Source organism: Pleurodeles waltl, chromosome 10 (assembly GCF_031143425.1).
Source record: "Pleurodeles waltl isolate 20211129_DDA chromosome 10, aPleWal1.hap1.20221129, whole genome shotgun sequence".
Classification (NCBI taxonomy): Eukaryota; Metazoa; Chordata; class Amphibia; order Caudata; family Salamandridae; genus Pleurodeles; species Pleurodeles waltl.
Genome location: NC_090449.1, coordinates 345,232,715 through 345,248,407, shown reverse-complemented (window position 1 = coordinate 345,248,407; position 15,693 = coordinate 345,232,715). Strand labels below are relative to the sequence as shown.

Sequence of the window (15,693 nt, the reverse complement as noted above, 5' to 3'; positions counted from 1 at the left end):
AGGAAGGACCAGGATGTCGCCCCTTGGAGGAGGAGACATGGGGGTGCTCAGCAACTCAAAGAGCCCCCGCAGAAGCAGGCCGCACCCGCAGAAGTACCGGAACGGGCACTTAGAAGATCTGTGAACTCAGAGTCACAAAAGGAGGGTCCCACGACGTCGGAGTCAAACTCAGCGAGTTGAGCTCTGCAGGACGGAGTGCTGGGGACCCACGCTAGGCTGTGCACAAAGGAATCCTTGGAGAAGTGCACAGAAGCCGGAGCAGCTGCAAATCACGCAGTACACAGTTTTGCTGTCTGGCGTGGGGAGGCAAGGACTTACCTCCACCAAATTTGGACAGAAGGGCCACTGGACTGTGGGAGACACTTGGACCCAGCTCCTGTGTTCCATGGACCATGCTCGTCAGGATGAGAGGGGACCCAGAGGACTGGTGATGCAGAAGTTTGGTGCCATCGACCCACAGGAGATTTCTTCTTGGCTTCCAGTGCAGGGTGAAGGCAGGCAGCCCTCAGAGCATGCACCACCAGGAAACAGTCGAGAAAGCCGGCAGGATGAGGCGCTACAATGTTGCTGGTAGTCGTCTTGCTACTTTGTTGCAGTTTTGCAGGCGTCCTGGAGCAGTCAGCAGTCGATCCTTGGCAGAAGTCGAAGAGGGAAGTGCAGAGGAACTCTGGTGAGCTCTTGCATTCGTTATCTGAGGAATAGCCCAGAGGAGAGACCCTAAATAGCCAGAAAAGGAGGTTTGGCTACTGAGAAAGGAGGGTTGGCTACTGAAAGAGGTAATCACCTATCAGGAGGGGTCTCTGACATCACCTGCTGGCACTGGCCACTCAGAGCAGTCCATTGTGCCCCAACACCTCTGAATCCAAGATGGCAGAGGTCTGGGACGCACTGGAGGAGCTCTGGGCACCTCCCCTGGGAGGTACTGGTCAGGGGAGTGGTCATCCCCTTTCCTTTGTCCAGTTTCGTGCCAGAGCAGGGCTGGGGGATCCCTGAACCGGTGTAGACTAGTTTATGCAGAGATGGGCACCATCTGTGCCCATCAAAGCATTTCCAGAGGCTGGGGGAGACTACTCCTCCCCAGCCCTTCACACCTATTTCCAAAGGGAGAGGGTGTAACACCCTCTCTCACAGGAAATCCTTTGTTCTGCCTTCCTGGGACTGGGCTGCCGAGACCCTAGGAGGGCAGAAACCTGTCTGAGGGGTTGGCAGCAGCAGCAGCTGCCGTGGAAACCCCGGAAAGGGAGTTTGGCAGTACCCAGGTTCTGTGCTAGAGACCCGGGGGGATCATGGAATTCCATGATCTTAGACATGTTACATGGCCATGTTCGGAGTTATCACTGTGACGCTACACATAGGTAGTGACCTATGTGTAGTGCACACGTGTAATGGTGTCCCCGCACTCACAAAGTTTGGGGAATTTGCCCTGAACGATGTGGGGGCACCTTGGCTAGTGCCAGGGTGCCCACACACTAAGTAACTTGGCATCTAACCTTCACCAAGTGAAGGTTAGACATATAGGTGACTTATAAGTTACTTATGTGCAGTGAAAAAAATGGCTGTGAAATAACGTGGACGTTATTTCACTCAGGCTGCTGTGGCAGTTCTGTGTAAGAATTGTCAGAGCTCCCTATGGGTGGCAAAAGAAATGCTGCAGCCCATAGGGATCTCCTGGAACCCCAATTCCCTGGGTACCTAGGTACCATATACAAGGGAATTATATGGGTGTTCCAGTGTGCCAATGAGAATTGGTAAAATTAGTCACTAGCCTGCAGTGACAATTTTAAAAGCAGAGAGCATAAACACTGAGGTTCTGGTTAGCAGAGCCTCAGTGATACAGTTAGGCACCACACAGGGAACAGATACAGGCCACAAACTTATGAGCACTGGGGTCCTGGCTAGCAGGATCCCAGTGACACATATCAAACATACTGACAACATAGGGTTTTCACTATGAGCACTGGTCCCTGGCTAGCAGGATCCCAGTGAGACAGTGAAAACACTCTGACATATACTCACCAAGAGGCCAAAAGTGGGGGTAACAAGGCTAGAAAGAGGCTACCTTCCTACAGTAGACACATATGACCAAGGTACAGTGTATGTGTGACACTTACCTCTATTCCATAGCCACTGCCATTGTACAATGTCCATTGGGTCCCGCGACGGCCTCCCTCCGTCAGAAATCCACCGCTAGTACACTGCATGTAGAACTGTAGCATCTAAATATGGTAGGCGGAAACCCGCCAGCCTGACAGTTAGGAAGAGCACTCCATTGTGGCAGTTGGCGGCTCAGCTGAAATACATCTAAATACATCGGTTGGAACACCATCAACTTGGCAGATCTTGGGTCCGCCGCAGCGGCGGATCAGCAGTAATACCATCAAGATCTACATCAGGCCCTAGGTCTTTCAAGATATTTGTAATAACCTAGAGAAAAAGCAAAAGCCTCTAAATCGGTCTACATTATCCTTGCATTTTAGTAAAGCGTTTACAGCAGAGAGACACAGCAGTTGGTCCTTATCCGAGTTTCCTTCCAGACCTAGAATTCTTTATAAAGTGAGCTCGGTCTGTCTGCATATTTCTGTAGCCAAACTGGAGAAGTGCACAGATGCCTCCTCCTCACCCCATTGGACATAAAGGTATATAACGTAACAATGCAGGGAAGGTGTTAAACATAGGGATAGGTTGCTGAGGAGAGAAACTGCAGGATAAAAGTCCAAACGCTGACCTGATGTGAAAAACCCTGACGTTATCATGGACTAGAACCTCTGACCTATCCAGGTCACTTTAATAGGTATGCAGAGAAACCATACATGGCTTGGAATCCTTAAGGCTCAATAAAGACATAAAAGTTAGAAGGCTGACATCATTAAGACACTTTATAGACTAATCGTTATGGATGTGACAGGTTTGTGTGACTTCTAATACTCCCTGCATAAAAGAGCATTGCTCCTATATAGGAGTTGAATTACCTGCCAGTCTCCTTTACTTTGAAAGGGTATAGTTCCTTTTAGCGTAAGTGGATCCACCAGGTGTGATCCCATTACTATTGAAGGAAAATGATCCATGCTCTCAATAAGGGTGTTGGAAGGGGAAACATCCTGAACAACTAGGTCTAAACCACTACTTGCCTGAACCACTACTGCTAAACAACTAAAAAGTCTCTACAACTAAGTACTGAACAACTACTGTCTGAACAACTACTGTGTCTGAATAACAATTGCCTGAACAACTAATTTTAAGGTAAGGTTTTCCTTTTGGTTTTTATGGTTTATTAGTTGTTTAGAATATATATATATATATTAGTTGTTCAGGCAATTGTTATTCAGACACAGTAGTTGTTCAGACAGTAGTTGTTCAGTACTTAGTTGTAGAGACTTTTTAGTTGTTTAGCAGTAGTGGTTTAGACTATAGTTGTTTAGGACCTAGTTGTTCTGTCACATATTCGTTGGAAGGGATGGAAACGACTCGTACTCTCTAAAAAGGTGTCAGAACAGTTGCTTCCAGAAGATTGGCCCACGATTAAAACAGACACCAAAGCAATTAAGTAAAATAACCAATGGAGGGAGTTGGCTAGAGTGCTAATGTGCCCCTGGACAAGCTACCCCCATCATCAGGGAACTGAACGTTTCAAACTGTTTTAGGTGCTATTGTGCCTTATACTGTACTTGTCATTGTAAGCAGGCTGTGAATATATAGCTTGTGGTAGACTTTCCTCCACTTAAACAAGTATCTTCTTATCTGTTGAGTCTTTTACATTGTGAAAAACAACAAAAACAATTTTAATAAAGAAACAACTTTCTAAACTCATGACCGCCAGAACCTGAAAATGTTTAATTGTTGTACAACTTTAGCGAAAAAAATAAACCACTCAAACTTAACTCCAAAAAAACTTGAATACTCTCAAATGTACCAGAAGAAGAAACATAAGACTCAGGAAAACAAGTTGTTACCTGGCCACAACTAGTTTGCCACTCACTTCAGTTGCAGTCTTGAAAGTTTTGGAGTAATTGGTCAAGCGGGGGCAGAGAAAAAGGGGGGGGTGCCAAAGCGCTTTTTCCCCCCATGCAATTTCCCCTAGAGATTTTGAACACGACTACAGCCTGAACCACTGGATGGAATTACACCAAATTTGGTTGAAAGGTAGCTCTTGGTCCAGAAAAAGCCCTTTTTATGGGCGAGCGCAAAGCGCTCCATCCCATGCTGTAATCTCTCTTTGGGCTTCTAACCACGCCCATGTCACGTCAGTCTGTTTCATTGGTTTGTGGGCTTGCCTTTTAAAATCCACTTGCTTTCATCTGTGACAGGCATGCATATGTCATGCCTTTTCCGGTGTTTAGCCCACCTACACAGCACCGGTAAACTACTGAAACCATTCGAGGCTCGATGTTTTCAGCATGGTTTCCAGACTACTTTATCTTTTTATTTTCTATGCAGTGCGATCGCGCAGGGGTTTACATAGCACAATTGCACTCAGTTTTTCCGTTTTCAATTTCAGCGTGATCGCACTGCATTTTACATAGCGTGATTGAGCTGTGGTTTTTTTCTTGTAATTTGTGTGGCAAGAAAAGTCCGGTTAGGAGTTTATAACGCTAATAGCTCTATCTCGAGCAAATGCGAGACCCGTTGCATTGCAAATGCTTGTATTTCCTACACAGCGCGATCTCGCTGGGTTTTACAAAGCGCTATCGTGCTCACTTTAAAAAAATATATTTTGGGGGAAAATTTCACCCGTCCCATCCACACCCCCACCCGCCCTCCCTCTCCTTGAGATTTCGGCAGCCTCTGCAGCGCATATGCATTACCACACGTCCTCTAGTTAGTTTTGCAGCCCTGATCGCGAGTGCGCAGAGCATCAGCTTTCGGTTTCCTGAACTCAATAGTCTGGCTTTCGTAATAGTGGTCTTTCTATAGGCTCTTCGAGGCAGTTTGACTTGATACTCTGCAGTTCAGCGTGATGTGTGGAGAGGAGATTAGAGTCACTGTTGTGAGTGTTACAGTCTGTGTCGGCCATGTGATCACCTGCATGCCCTAGGTAGTGGCAGGACCGTGCTGTGGCATGCCACATATATGCCTACTCTGGAAACTCGGAAATCCAAACTCGCTTTAACTCTTCCACCATGGACCCATGCAAGTCCAACAAACGAGTAAGATGGGCAGTTGATATTTTTTCTGAACTCTTCAGACCCACTTCTGATGATTTTTTGCTCACATGGTTCAGCAATAACAGTATTTCTGAAATATATTTTTTTAACAGTATAGTAAACAAGATCGAAACACTGAGCGTTTATACTCTTGTAAGCATGTTTTGAGTAAAGGAGTTTTATTGTGTGTTTGCAAGCATTTTCTTAACAGCTAACCAAAGATGTTGGGCAGGCAATAATGTTTTTTTTCCCTCCTCGCACATTCTGAGATACCAAAAGTCAGTTGCACTGAAAGTGTCTACCCATTTGTAGCAGTTTTGGTGCCCGAGGCCACATAATGTGGGTGTCAAGGATTGATTGAGGTGTTCGCTCTGACTCGAGTGAAGTTCTAAAATATTTATCATTATTGTTCACATAATATTTCTGGCAGCTATTTTTGGACTAGTACTGGCCAAGTCCCAAAAAAAAAAGGTAAAATAAAAAGTATAAAGAAAAAAGAAAAGGGAGCAGGATAGGAATACCTTGACCCCCCATCCCTCATTCAGGGGGCCAACCAGGGCAAAAAGGCACTTTTCTTTTTTCACACAAAACTGAGGTGAATCTGGCAAAAAATTAAAAGAATTAAAAAGAAAAAAAACAGCGAGGGTTCCGTGCCAGTCTCAGCCCCCAGGTGTACCAGGTCCCAGGCACATGCAGCCGTCTTCCCTAAAGGTACTTTGTTTTCTGGGGACCGACACCTCCTTGAGACTTTTAGATACTAAAATAAAAGGATGGTGCCTACGCAGCCCCCTCTATAGGCCTTTATATCCCCAGGGACCACTACCTCCCAGGAGCAAGGCATACATATTAGAGGGGGGCAGCGCAGACACCACCTCTTTACAGGGCATTTGCCCCAGGGACCGCCCCCTCCGTAGAAGATGTCAAAGGGGAAGGGGTGCCATGCGGCCCCCCTCCGAGGTCTTTTACGGCCCAGGGGACCACCACCTACCCAGGGCTGGCCCTCTGCAAACAAAAGAAGGGGAGCAAACAACCCTCTCTGGGAGCTACTAATGGCTTTGGGGACCACAACCTCCCAGGGCCAGCTCCCTATCTCCTGAAGTGCCCACCCTCGAGAGATAGTAGTTTGCTTTCGGTTGGTGGGAACTTTGACAGCTCCCATCAAGTTAGAGCAAAATTTAAGTCGATACCAGCAGGTGAGAACAGTAAAACTGCTCCCGCTCGCTGGGAGCAGACTTTTCATCTGTTTTCTTGGCTACTATCAAGCAGGCAGGAAAAAAGATGAAGCAATTTCTCCCGCACACAGGGAGAAGCATTTTTTGCTGCTCCCTGCGTCCAGTAGCAATGCCGGCTCCCACAGGAGGCAGAGAGCTGGCAGGGACCGCAGGGGCCTTGAGGCGTCCCCTGTGGTCCTTATGTGAAGTAACATTGGGGAATTTGCATGATTGCTCTTTCGAGCACAATATATCTTACACAGGGACTGTAACAAGGGGCCTCTTTCCTGTAACCAACAGCTGACACCAGAGATCGATGTTAAAAACTACAAGTATGTAAAATGAACTAGAAGCCCCGCCTGTGTGGCCCGGCAACAGATACCTTAGTGGCATGCAATGTCTTCCCACTTTTTTACAGGATGATGGACAGCTTTCTAAAGAGCTCCTGGAACACATCCTGCCGATTTTGGAGACGCATGCATGATGCAGAGGAATATGAGCACAACTCCACCAATCAAAGAAGCACTTACTATACTCTTAAGAGGAATTACACTTGTTTGGTAGAGTTATGTCCTCCTTCCTACAGAAGGATTCCTGTAATTGCAGTTTTATGTATGAAGACACTCGAGGAACAATCACATTGATAAAATTAGAGACACACACAGTCACTGGAAACATTAACTCAGGGACCTTTATGCAGCTGTAGTGTGGATTATGCTCTATACATTTGCCCAACATGGTAGCACTTACTAATTAGCCAGTAGAAAGTACTCCAGTTGGGTAGACATTTTGTGCCCAACTGTGCCCTCTTCTTGGATAAATAAGCAGGTCAGGATGCATTCTGGCACAGATGCTCATTTCACATAAATTCAACGTCAACACCGCCCTAAGGTGCCTAGGGGGCCAAAGAGCCTGGCCACAAGCTAAAACCAGCGGCTAATCCATGGCGTGCACAGCGTGGGATTGGATGCTTATTGGGGGTTGGCCAAAGGGCCTGGCTGCAGGGCCAGACCCTCCTGCTCATCCCTGCAGCGCACAGCCAAAAGTTCTCCACGGTGCAGGGTTAAATGCCTACGGACAGTTGGCTGCAGGTCCTGGCCATAGCCCAGGGCCTTCAGAAAAGCCACGGCCACACAAGCACACAAGGCCAAATGCCATGCGTGGGGCCAGGCCCTACAGCCAAGCCCCCACCGCGCACGACCAAAGGCTGAGTGTGGTGCCATGGCCTGCGGCCAAGCCCTTGCCAAAGGTCATCCGTGGCACCGGGTTATATGCCTACGGAGGGCTAGCTGCAGGCCCTGGCCGTAAGATGTTTAGTTAGAGTTATTTCAAGTAACTATAACTCGTGCCCTAAGGCAAGTATAACTTGCGTCATTGCCATGCACAGCTAATTACCCCATATATTACATCACTGATGACATCTTCCGTTGCATCATTGATATAACTGCACCATTTGCAATAAAATTATTGATGAATAAACTGTGCATGGCAGGGGCACAAGTTATAGTTACCTTAGGGCACAAGTTATAGTTATTTGAAATAACAAACTATAACAGCTGAAATTCTATGGTTTTGTGCGTGTAAATTCAGGACCTCACTATTAAGTCCCAGTAACCTTTGTTTTTTTCAGTGATATATATTCACTGAAAAAAAAAAAACGTTTACAGGGGCGTTATAGTTAGGATGACATTTTAGCCACAAAAAACCATAGAAATTAAGCAGTTATAGTTACACTTATACTTATGTTATGAAACTATAACTCATAGCCTCAAGTTACTTTCTGGCACAAGTTATAGTTCCTTCAGATAAGTATAACTAGAAGTATAAGTAAAGATGCTAAATTTCTAGTTTTCTAGTTTGGTATGGTTCTGCGGCCAACTTTAGATAACTCTTGTGATTATGTTCCTGCTAGATAAAGATACTGGACTTTTGTCTAGTGGCAGTTTTAACGCCATAAAGTAGCGCAGAAGGTTTATTTGCCAGCTGAGAAGTTGAGTGGATTAGTAAATTCAGCCATTACCTGTGCTTTAAAACAAATAAAATGTATGTGCGAGGGGGCTATGGAGAGACAAAGGGCACTTTTGCTGGGTGGTAGTGAGGGAATACAAGGAGTTCATGGGATGGGAGAGCCAAATATGATTGCTGCCCTGGGCGCTGCTAGCGCTAATGGCTGTGATGATGGGTATGTGGCATGGTAAAGTAATAGTGTGTCTTTTTTGTTTTTTCTAGTGCCTTTAGAGAACCTGCTAATTGAAGGAAGAAGCGAAGGTAAGGTGACTGACATTTATTGTTGCACACATCACACACACATCACACACACATCACACACACTCACACACACCCACCAGCAATTTTGCTGACAACAGATCTGCCTTCTACATAGGCTAGTGTTTTAGAGTGACAGTGTAGCCTGTAGCAGGTCCAGAAATCCCAGAGTACTGCGTTGCGTTCCAACAAACTGTTTGCAGTTAAGTTCTCGGATAGGCGTGATGTATATGTGTTAACTATAATTCATGATGAGAGCACTTCCCCCATCACGGTTTGGGGGTCAGATGGCCGAAGATGACAAGTCCACGTGTATATTTGATTACAATAAGTACATGGGTGGAGTGGACAAGAACGACCAGGTTATTTAACCATACAATGCGTGTTGTATAACTCGCACTTGGTACAAGAAAATGTTTACCCACCCAATCCAGATGGCAACATACAATGCGTATGTTGTTTATTGTCAGGCAACCACAGGAAGACTCATGTCTTTCCTTGACTTCCATTTGTCTGTAATTAAAAGCCTCACTGCTGCTACAGAAGCAGCAGCCTCCACTTCATGTGTTCTGGAGGAGAATGTGACAAGGCTGCAGGAGCAACACTTTTCTGATCTAATTCCTAAAACACCCAAAGAGGATCGTCCATGTCGTCGTTGTGAAGTATGGTTGAAGCATGGAAAGGGGGGGGGGGGGGGGGGGGGGGAGTCGTTACTACTGTCCCCAGTGCCCATCTCAGCCAGGCCTCCGTTTCCTTACTTGCTTTAAGTTGTATCATACTAAAGCAAAGATCTGGGAAATGGACTGAGGTGCAGCTGCCGCTGGATAAACCTTTATGGTGGCTGTGCATGTATACCAGAAGTCCATGGGCCGCCACTTCATTAAGCAAGCAGCCACATAATTTCATTTCCTGATTTATGGCCTGCTCGACACCTTTATCCGCCAGCAGAACATGGTAGGTGTTCTGTTCGATTAACGTGCATTATAGTCCCCCACTGCACATACTAGTGGACAGAACATATGTCACTTTGTTAGTATAGGTTCAGTTGGCAATTATACAGGATTAGTCAGGACTCTAATGAGGACAGAGACATGAACGGGCAAGAAAAGCTTATGGTACATGTGCTTTCACAGGGATACTGCACAGGTAAAAGGCAGATAGTAAAGGTAGTACAGATGCACATCATCTACACCTATGGATTCAAACCCATTGGCACCACGCTAGCACTGAAGGACACCAACACGTATGGGTCAGTGTTTGACCTGCTTGCCTTGTCCATACTCTGTCAGAACCTATACAGCAAACTGAACATATGTAAAGTGCATTACAGTCACAACACTGCATATAATGGTGGCTTGGGGCTAGGCTGCGTTCTCACGGACTACCTGGTGTGTTAAATACTACCCTTCTTCATAGTTTATGACATTCTCTTTAGGGAACTTTGTGAAAACTCCCCAGAATGTCTGCCTTAGTTTCAAAGATAGATATGCTCACTCAGTTCGAGGCATAGGCCTCACAAGGCATACGCGAAACCCCCCTAACTTGCATCCACAAATGGAAGGAGTTGGATTTAGCACAGTGAGTGCGCTAAAGGTGCATGAAAAACATGTCTTCCTGAGCCTCATTTGGCTATCATGGGAGCCATTAGTTAAGGTTCCTTATACATGCCTTACGTAATGTTCAGGCAGAAGGAGGCGGTTACTTGACAGGTGGTAAAATGTAGTCAAATGTATTCTATCATGTGGCGTATGAATGTGATGGGCCCTTGTCTGGCGGTTGTAAATTGATGCAAGTGCAATGATTAGTTACATTGGGCCGTTGGCCGGCGTAAGAAATTGTTGAGTGTTGTGTGTGAACAGCGTGTGAACGGATCATAAGGCGGTAGGTGCTGTGAAGTCGCTTTATGGCTCACCTTCAGAAGGCTTGGTTTCAATATTCAGATACTTTGATAGTATTCATGCTTTGAAACCATAATTTCTGGAGGTGCTAAAACCAACCAGTGTGAGTGGTGGATTAACTAACATACTAGTACCAGGGGAGTCCAACGGTGCAGGACTTGCGTGGCTCTCATCCGCTTCCCTTCACCCTGAATCGCCTTGAAATTACAAACTTTGCTTAAAAAACACATTTTCCTTGCATTTCCATGAGAGAAGGTCCTGAAATCTGCAGGCAACAAAATTCCTACCACCTAACGTTTCCCCAAGTCCCCAGAGTAAAACGTAGCCTAACTTGTGTGGGTGGGCAAGTGACCACGGCAGGGAAGAGCCCAAAATGTATTGTGGAGACATCATCAATTACCTATTACAAAAGAGCCTGTTTTTTTTTTGTTTTGTTTTTTAAGAAGGTCATCTGTATACTTTTTGTCCTAGCCTTGGAGGCCATATAGGGAAACCTACCAAACCCAGACATTTCTGAAAACTAGACACCCGGGGCAGTCTACGGAGTTGTGGCATGTGTGGATTACACAAAGTCTTCTTACCCAGAATACCCTGCAAATGTGAAACGTTGATTAAAAACACTATTTTTCCTTGATTTTCTGTCACTTAAACTACAGGAATGTGCAGAGATCGACAAAATTAATACCACCCGGTGTTTCCCCACTTATCCTGATAAAAACACAACCCCACTTGTGTGCCTGTACCCGTGCCAGGAATGGATCACTCCTGTGTCAACAGTAGCCCTCATGCAAGAACTAACATTGACCCTTGTGTGATCCATTCCTGTCACGGGCACTAGACGCAGGCACACTAGTGGGGTAGCGTTTTTATCAGGACACATTGGGGAACATCAAGTGGAAAGAGGTTTGTGAATTCATGCATATTCCTGTAGTTTACTTCACAGAAGTAAAAGGAAAAATACTGCTTTTATTCAACGTTTCAGCTTTGCAGGGTTTTCTGGGTAAAAGAAAAACTTTGGGGAATCTACACAAAACAGCTGCGTGTTCTCCCCTGAATGTTGTTTTTTTATTTTTTTATTAAAGAAATGTCTGGGTTTAGTAGGTTTCCCTAAATGGGTCCAGATCCCAGGACTAATTGGTACACTCACCTCAGTTATCTATCGCCACAGTACCTTTTGAGCCATTCCCTGTTGCAGGCACTTGGTCTAACTCACAAGTGAGGTACAATTTTATCGGGAGACTTAGGGGAATGCTGGGTGGAAGGAAGTTTGTGGTTTCCCTTAGATTCCAGAACTTTGCATCGCTTACTTGTGAGGAAAATTAGTTTTTTAGACAAATGTTGAGGTTTGCAAAGGATTCTGGGTGACAGAACCTGGTGAGAGCCCCACAAGTCACCCCATTCTGGATTTTCCTAGGTGTCTAGTTTTCAAACATGCATAGTTTTCCTAGGTTTTTCTAGGTGCCGGCTGAGCTAGAGGCCAAAATCTACAGCTAGGCACTTTGAAAAGAACACATCCATTTTTATTGGGGAAAATGTGATGTGTCCATGTTGTGTTTTGGGGCCTTTCCTGGCACAGGCACTAGGCCTACCCACACTAGTGAGGTACCATTTTAATCGGGAGACTTTGGGGAATGCTGGGTGGAAGGAAGTTTGTGGCTTCCCTCAGATTCTAGAACTTTGCGTCGCTGAAATGTGAGGAAAATGTATTTTTTAGACAAAGTTGAAGGTTTGCGAAGGATTCTGGGCGACAGAACCTGGTGAGAGCCCCACAAGTCACCCCATTCCTGATTTCCCTAGTTGTCTAGTTTTCTATAATGTATAGGTTTGCTTGGTTTCCCTATGTGCAGGCTAAGCTAGAGGCCAAAACCCAAAGCTAGGCACTTTACATTTTTCCTCTGAAAACTGACTCGTTTTTGGTAATGTGTCCATGTTGCGTTTTTGTGTCATTCCTGTCGCAGGTACTAGGCCTACCCACACAAGTAAGGTACAATTTTGATCGGAATACTTGAGGGAACACAGAATAACAGAACAAGTGTTATTACCCCTTGTCTTTCTCTACATTTTTTCCTTCTAAATGTAAGACAGTGTGTAAAAAATAAGTCTTTTTGAGAAATTGCCTGTAATTCACATGCTAGTATGGGCACCCCAGAGTTCAGAGATGTGCAAATAATCACTGCTTCTCAACACCTTATCCTGTGCCCATTTTGGAAATACAAAGGTTTCCTTGATATCTATTTTTCACTCTTTATGTTTCACCAAATACATTGCTGTACACCCGGTATAGAATGAAAAGCCATTGCATGGTGCAGCTCATTTATTGGCTCTGGGTACCTAGGGTTTTTGATGAACCTATAAGCCCTATATAGCCGCGCAACCAGAAGAGTCAAGCAGACTTAACAGTATATTACTTTTGAAAATATGACATTGCATGAAAAAATTACAGAGTAAAACGTGGAGGAAAATATCTGTTTTTTTCACCTCAATTTCATTTTTTTTTTAATTTCAGCTGTTATTTTCTGCAGGAAAACCTTGTAGGACTTATACAAATGACCCCTTACTGAATTCAGAATTCTGTCTACTTTTCAGAAATGTTTAGCTGTCCTGGATCCAGCATTGGTTTCACACCCATTTCTGTCACTAACTGGAAGGAGGCTAAAAGCACAAAAAATAGTAAAAATGGGGTATGTCCCAGTAAAATGCCAAAATTGTGTTGAAAAATTCGGTTTTCTGATTCAAGCCTGCCTGTTCCTGAAATCTGGGAAGATGGTGATTGTAGCACCCAAACCCTTTGTTGATGCCATTTTCAGGGGAAAAAACACATGCTTTCTTCTGCAGCCCTTTCTTCCCATTTTTCTGAACAAAAACAAAATGTTAGCTCTATTTTGGCTAATTTCTTGGTCTGCTCCAGGGGAGCCCACAAACTCTGGGTACCTTTACAATCCTTAGAATGTTGGAAAAAAAGGACGCAAATTTGGGGTGGATAGCTTATGTGGACAAAAAGTTATGCAGGCCTAAGAGTGAACTACCCCAAATAGCCAAAAAAGGGCTCAGCACTTTGGGGGGCCAGGGGTAGCAGGAAGGCCCAGCAGCTAAGGGGTTAAGTTAAGGTACTATTTGTGTCCATATGTTAATGCTGATCGAACTTGTATTTATGGTTCATCAATGCAAATCATTTATTATTAAGGTGAGCATTCTAAGAGAAATGTTGTAAGCCTCGGACTGCACTACTGACAGTGGTTCCAGTATAAAAATGTGCACACGTTTGCAAAATTTAATATGCGGCTACCTATAATGCTCCCATAATGCCCTTTAATTAGATGCAAATATATGCAGAATTTTGTGAACAAGATTAATGATTCTTGGCTTTCTTAATAAATTGTTCACAAAAAATGCAACTAGAAAGAAAATGTTTTGCTAAGCTACCGTGAAATATTAGGTATCATTTCTTTGAAGCATCATTTAGTAAAATGTATTGATGCATACTAATATTTCGAAAATATATTCAGAAGGGAAAATAAGGGTAACAAGTTTCAACAGGATTATGGAACACATGAAAATAAACAAGCATTGGCAAAGCCAAAAGGTCTAACATCGGTGGTCAGCCTTTTGGCTTGGTCAGTGTGTATCTTGTTGCGACATGGTTTCTGTATAACTTTACAGCTGTGGGAGCTGTCAGACCCTCATCATTTTAACAAACATCGACAAAAATACAAATAGATTATTGTTCTCAGAAAACACACATTGGCACAACGTTCCAAGCACTAATAATACTATTCTGTGTGCGGATATGCTCCTTGTGAAACAGCAGAATGCCATTACTCAGTGAAGCCAGCTTATAGGTAGAGAAAGAGACAGCAAAAGGTATTGGTTAATGCCAGACCTAATTAGGGGCCCAATTCTTAAAGAAAGTCACAAACTGCACCCAGGGTATATGTCCTTGCATTAGTGCAGATTTACAGCTTTCATGAATTCACAAGAATTTACTTAAGTAGGCCAGGAAATCATACTCCTAGAAAATATTTGTGAACTGCATTTTAGCACAAGCACAAGCAAATATGCATGTGTAGATTTGCTCATGTGCAAATCTGTTGAGCTTTTTTTTACAAGTTAATTTTCTCTCCCACCATTTTTCCCCAACCCTGGAAGAAATTTTATTTCTGCCCTTGTCAGGAGTAAATTTCCAACCTTTCTCAGTATGGGAAAACATTACATAACAGTTGGCGAAAACCCCCCCAAAAAATGCAAGTAGGTATATTTGCACAGACACAAAAGGGAATTCCTAACCTCAACTATTAGGTACGACTACTTCCAGGCCAAGTGTGTAGATGAGCATAAAGGTGGCAAAATAAGGGACCTGCTAGTATTCAAACCCTACTATATTAAGAGCCCTGGCATAATCAATTGCTGCATAATGTATTGCCGCACTAAATGGTACCAAAGGCACAAGTGAATTTTTTTAACAGGGCAAGTAGAGTTATGAAGCAACCTGTCCCATGAACGAGTAGATATTGTATAAAGTTCCACACCCTGGAGTGGGAGGCAAGTGCCCCCCTACCTTCCTAGGCAGTTTTTGGCCCTGGGGACCCCATTCCTCAGGGCCATACCACGTATGTAAGGGTACCCTGGCCCCAAGCAGGCCATCCTTCAAATAGTAATGGGGTCTGCAGGGGAGCCTCTAGGTCCCCGCGCTTCCACCATTGTCTCCAGTCTCCTGCAGGAGTCGGCATTGCTCTAGCAAGCAGGGAGCTGCTTTAAATACCAGTTCCTTGCTTGCAGGAACAGTGTTTTAATCTCTTTCCCAGCACCCATGATGAAAACTCCACTTTCAGCAAGGGGGAGCTGATGCTTGCCGAAAGCAGAGTTAAGTTTGCTTTTGCTTGGTAGGGCGGTGAACTCCCATCAAGCAAAACCAAACAGCTACCTTCTGAGGGTGGGCACCACATGAAGTAAACTAATGAACAGATTTACACCAAATAAAAAAAATAAGACTCCTGATCAGACCAAAGGCTAACTTTCTGTCAAATTTAGTGTAGTTCCATCCAGAGGTTCTGGCTGCAGGCATGTCTAAAGAGTCTATGTTTTTCTCGGCCCACGCTTGATGGATCACCCCAAAACTTTCCATGCACATCAAGATTCTAAGGAGCATTTTTTTTTTTTCATGAAGATTTGTTAAATGGT

General features: G+C 44.5%; 1 protein-coding gene across 3 annotated transcripts in view; it reads right to left on the bottom strand.

The window, feature by feature from the left end:
- The window catches only part of ALG1 (ALG1 chitobiosyldiphosphodolichol beta-mannosyltransferase), a 425,029-nt gene that overhangs the window by 206,473 nt on the left and 202,863 nt on the right, over positions 1-15,693 (bottom strand). The gene's annotated exons all lie outside the window — the stretch shown is intronic.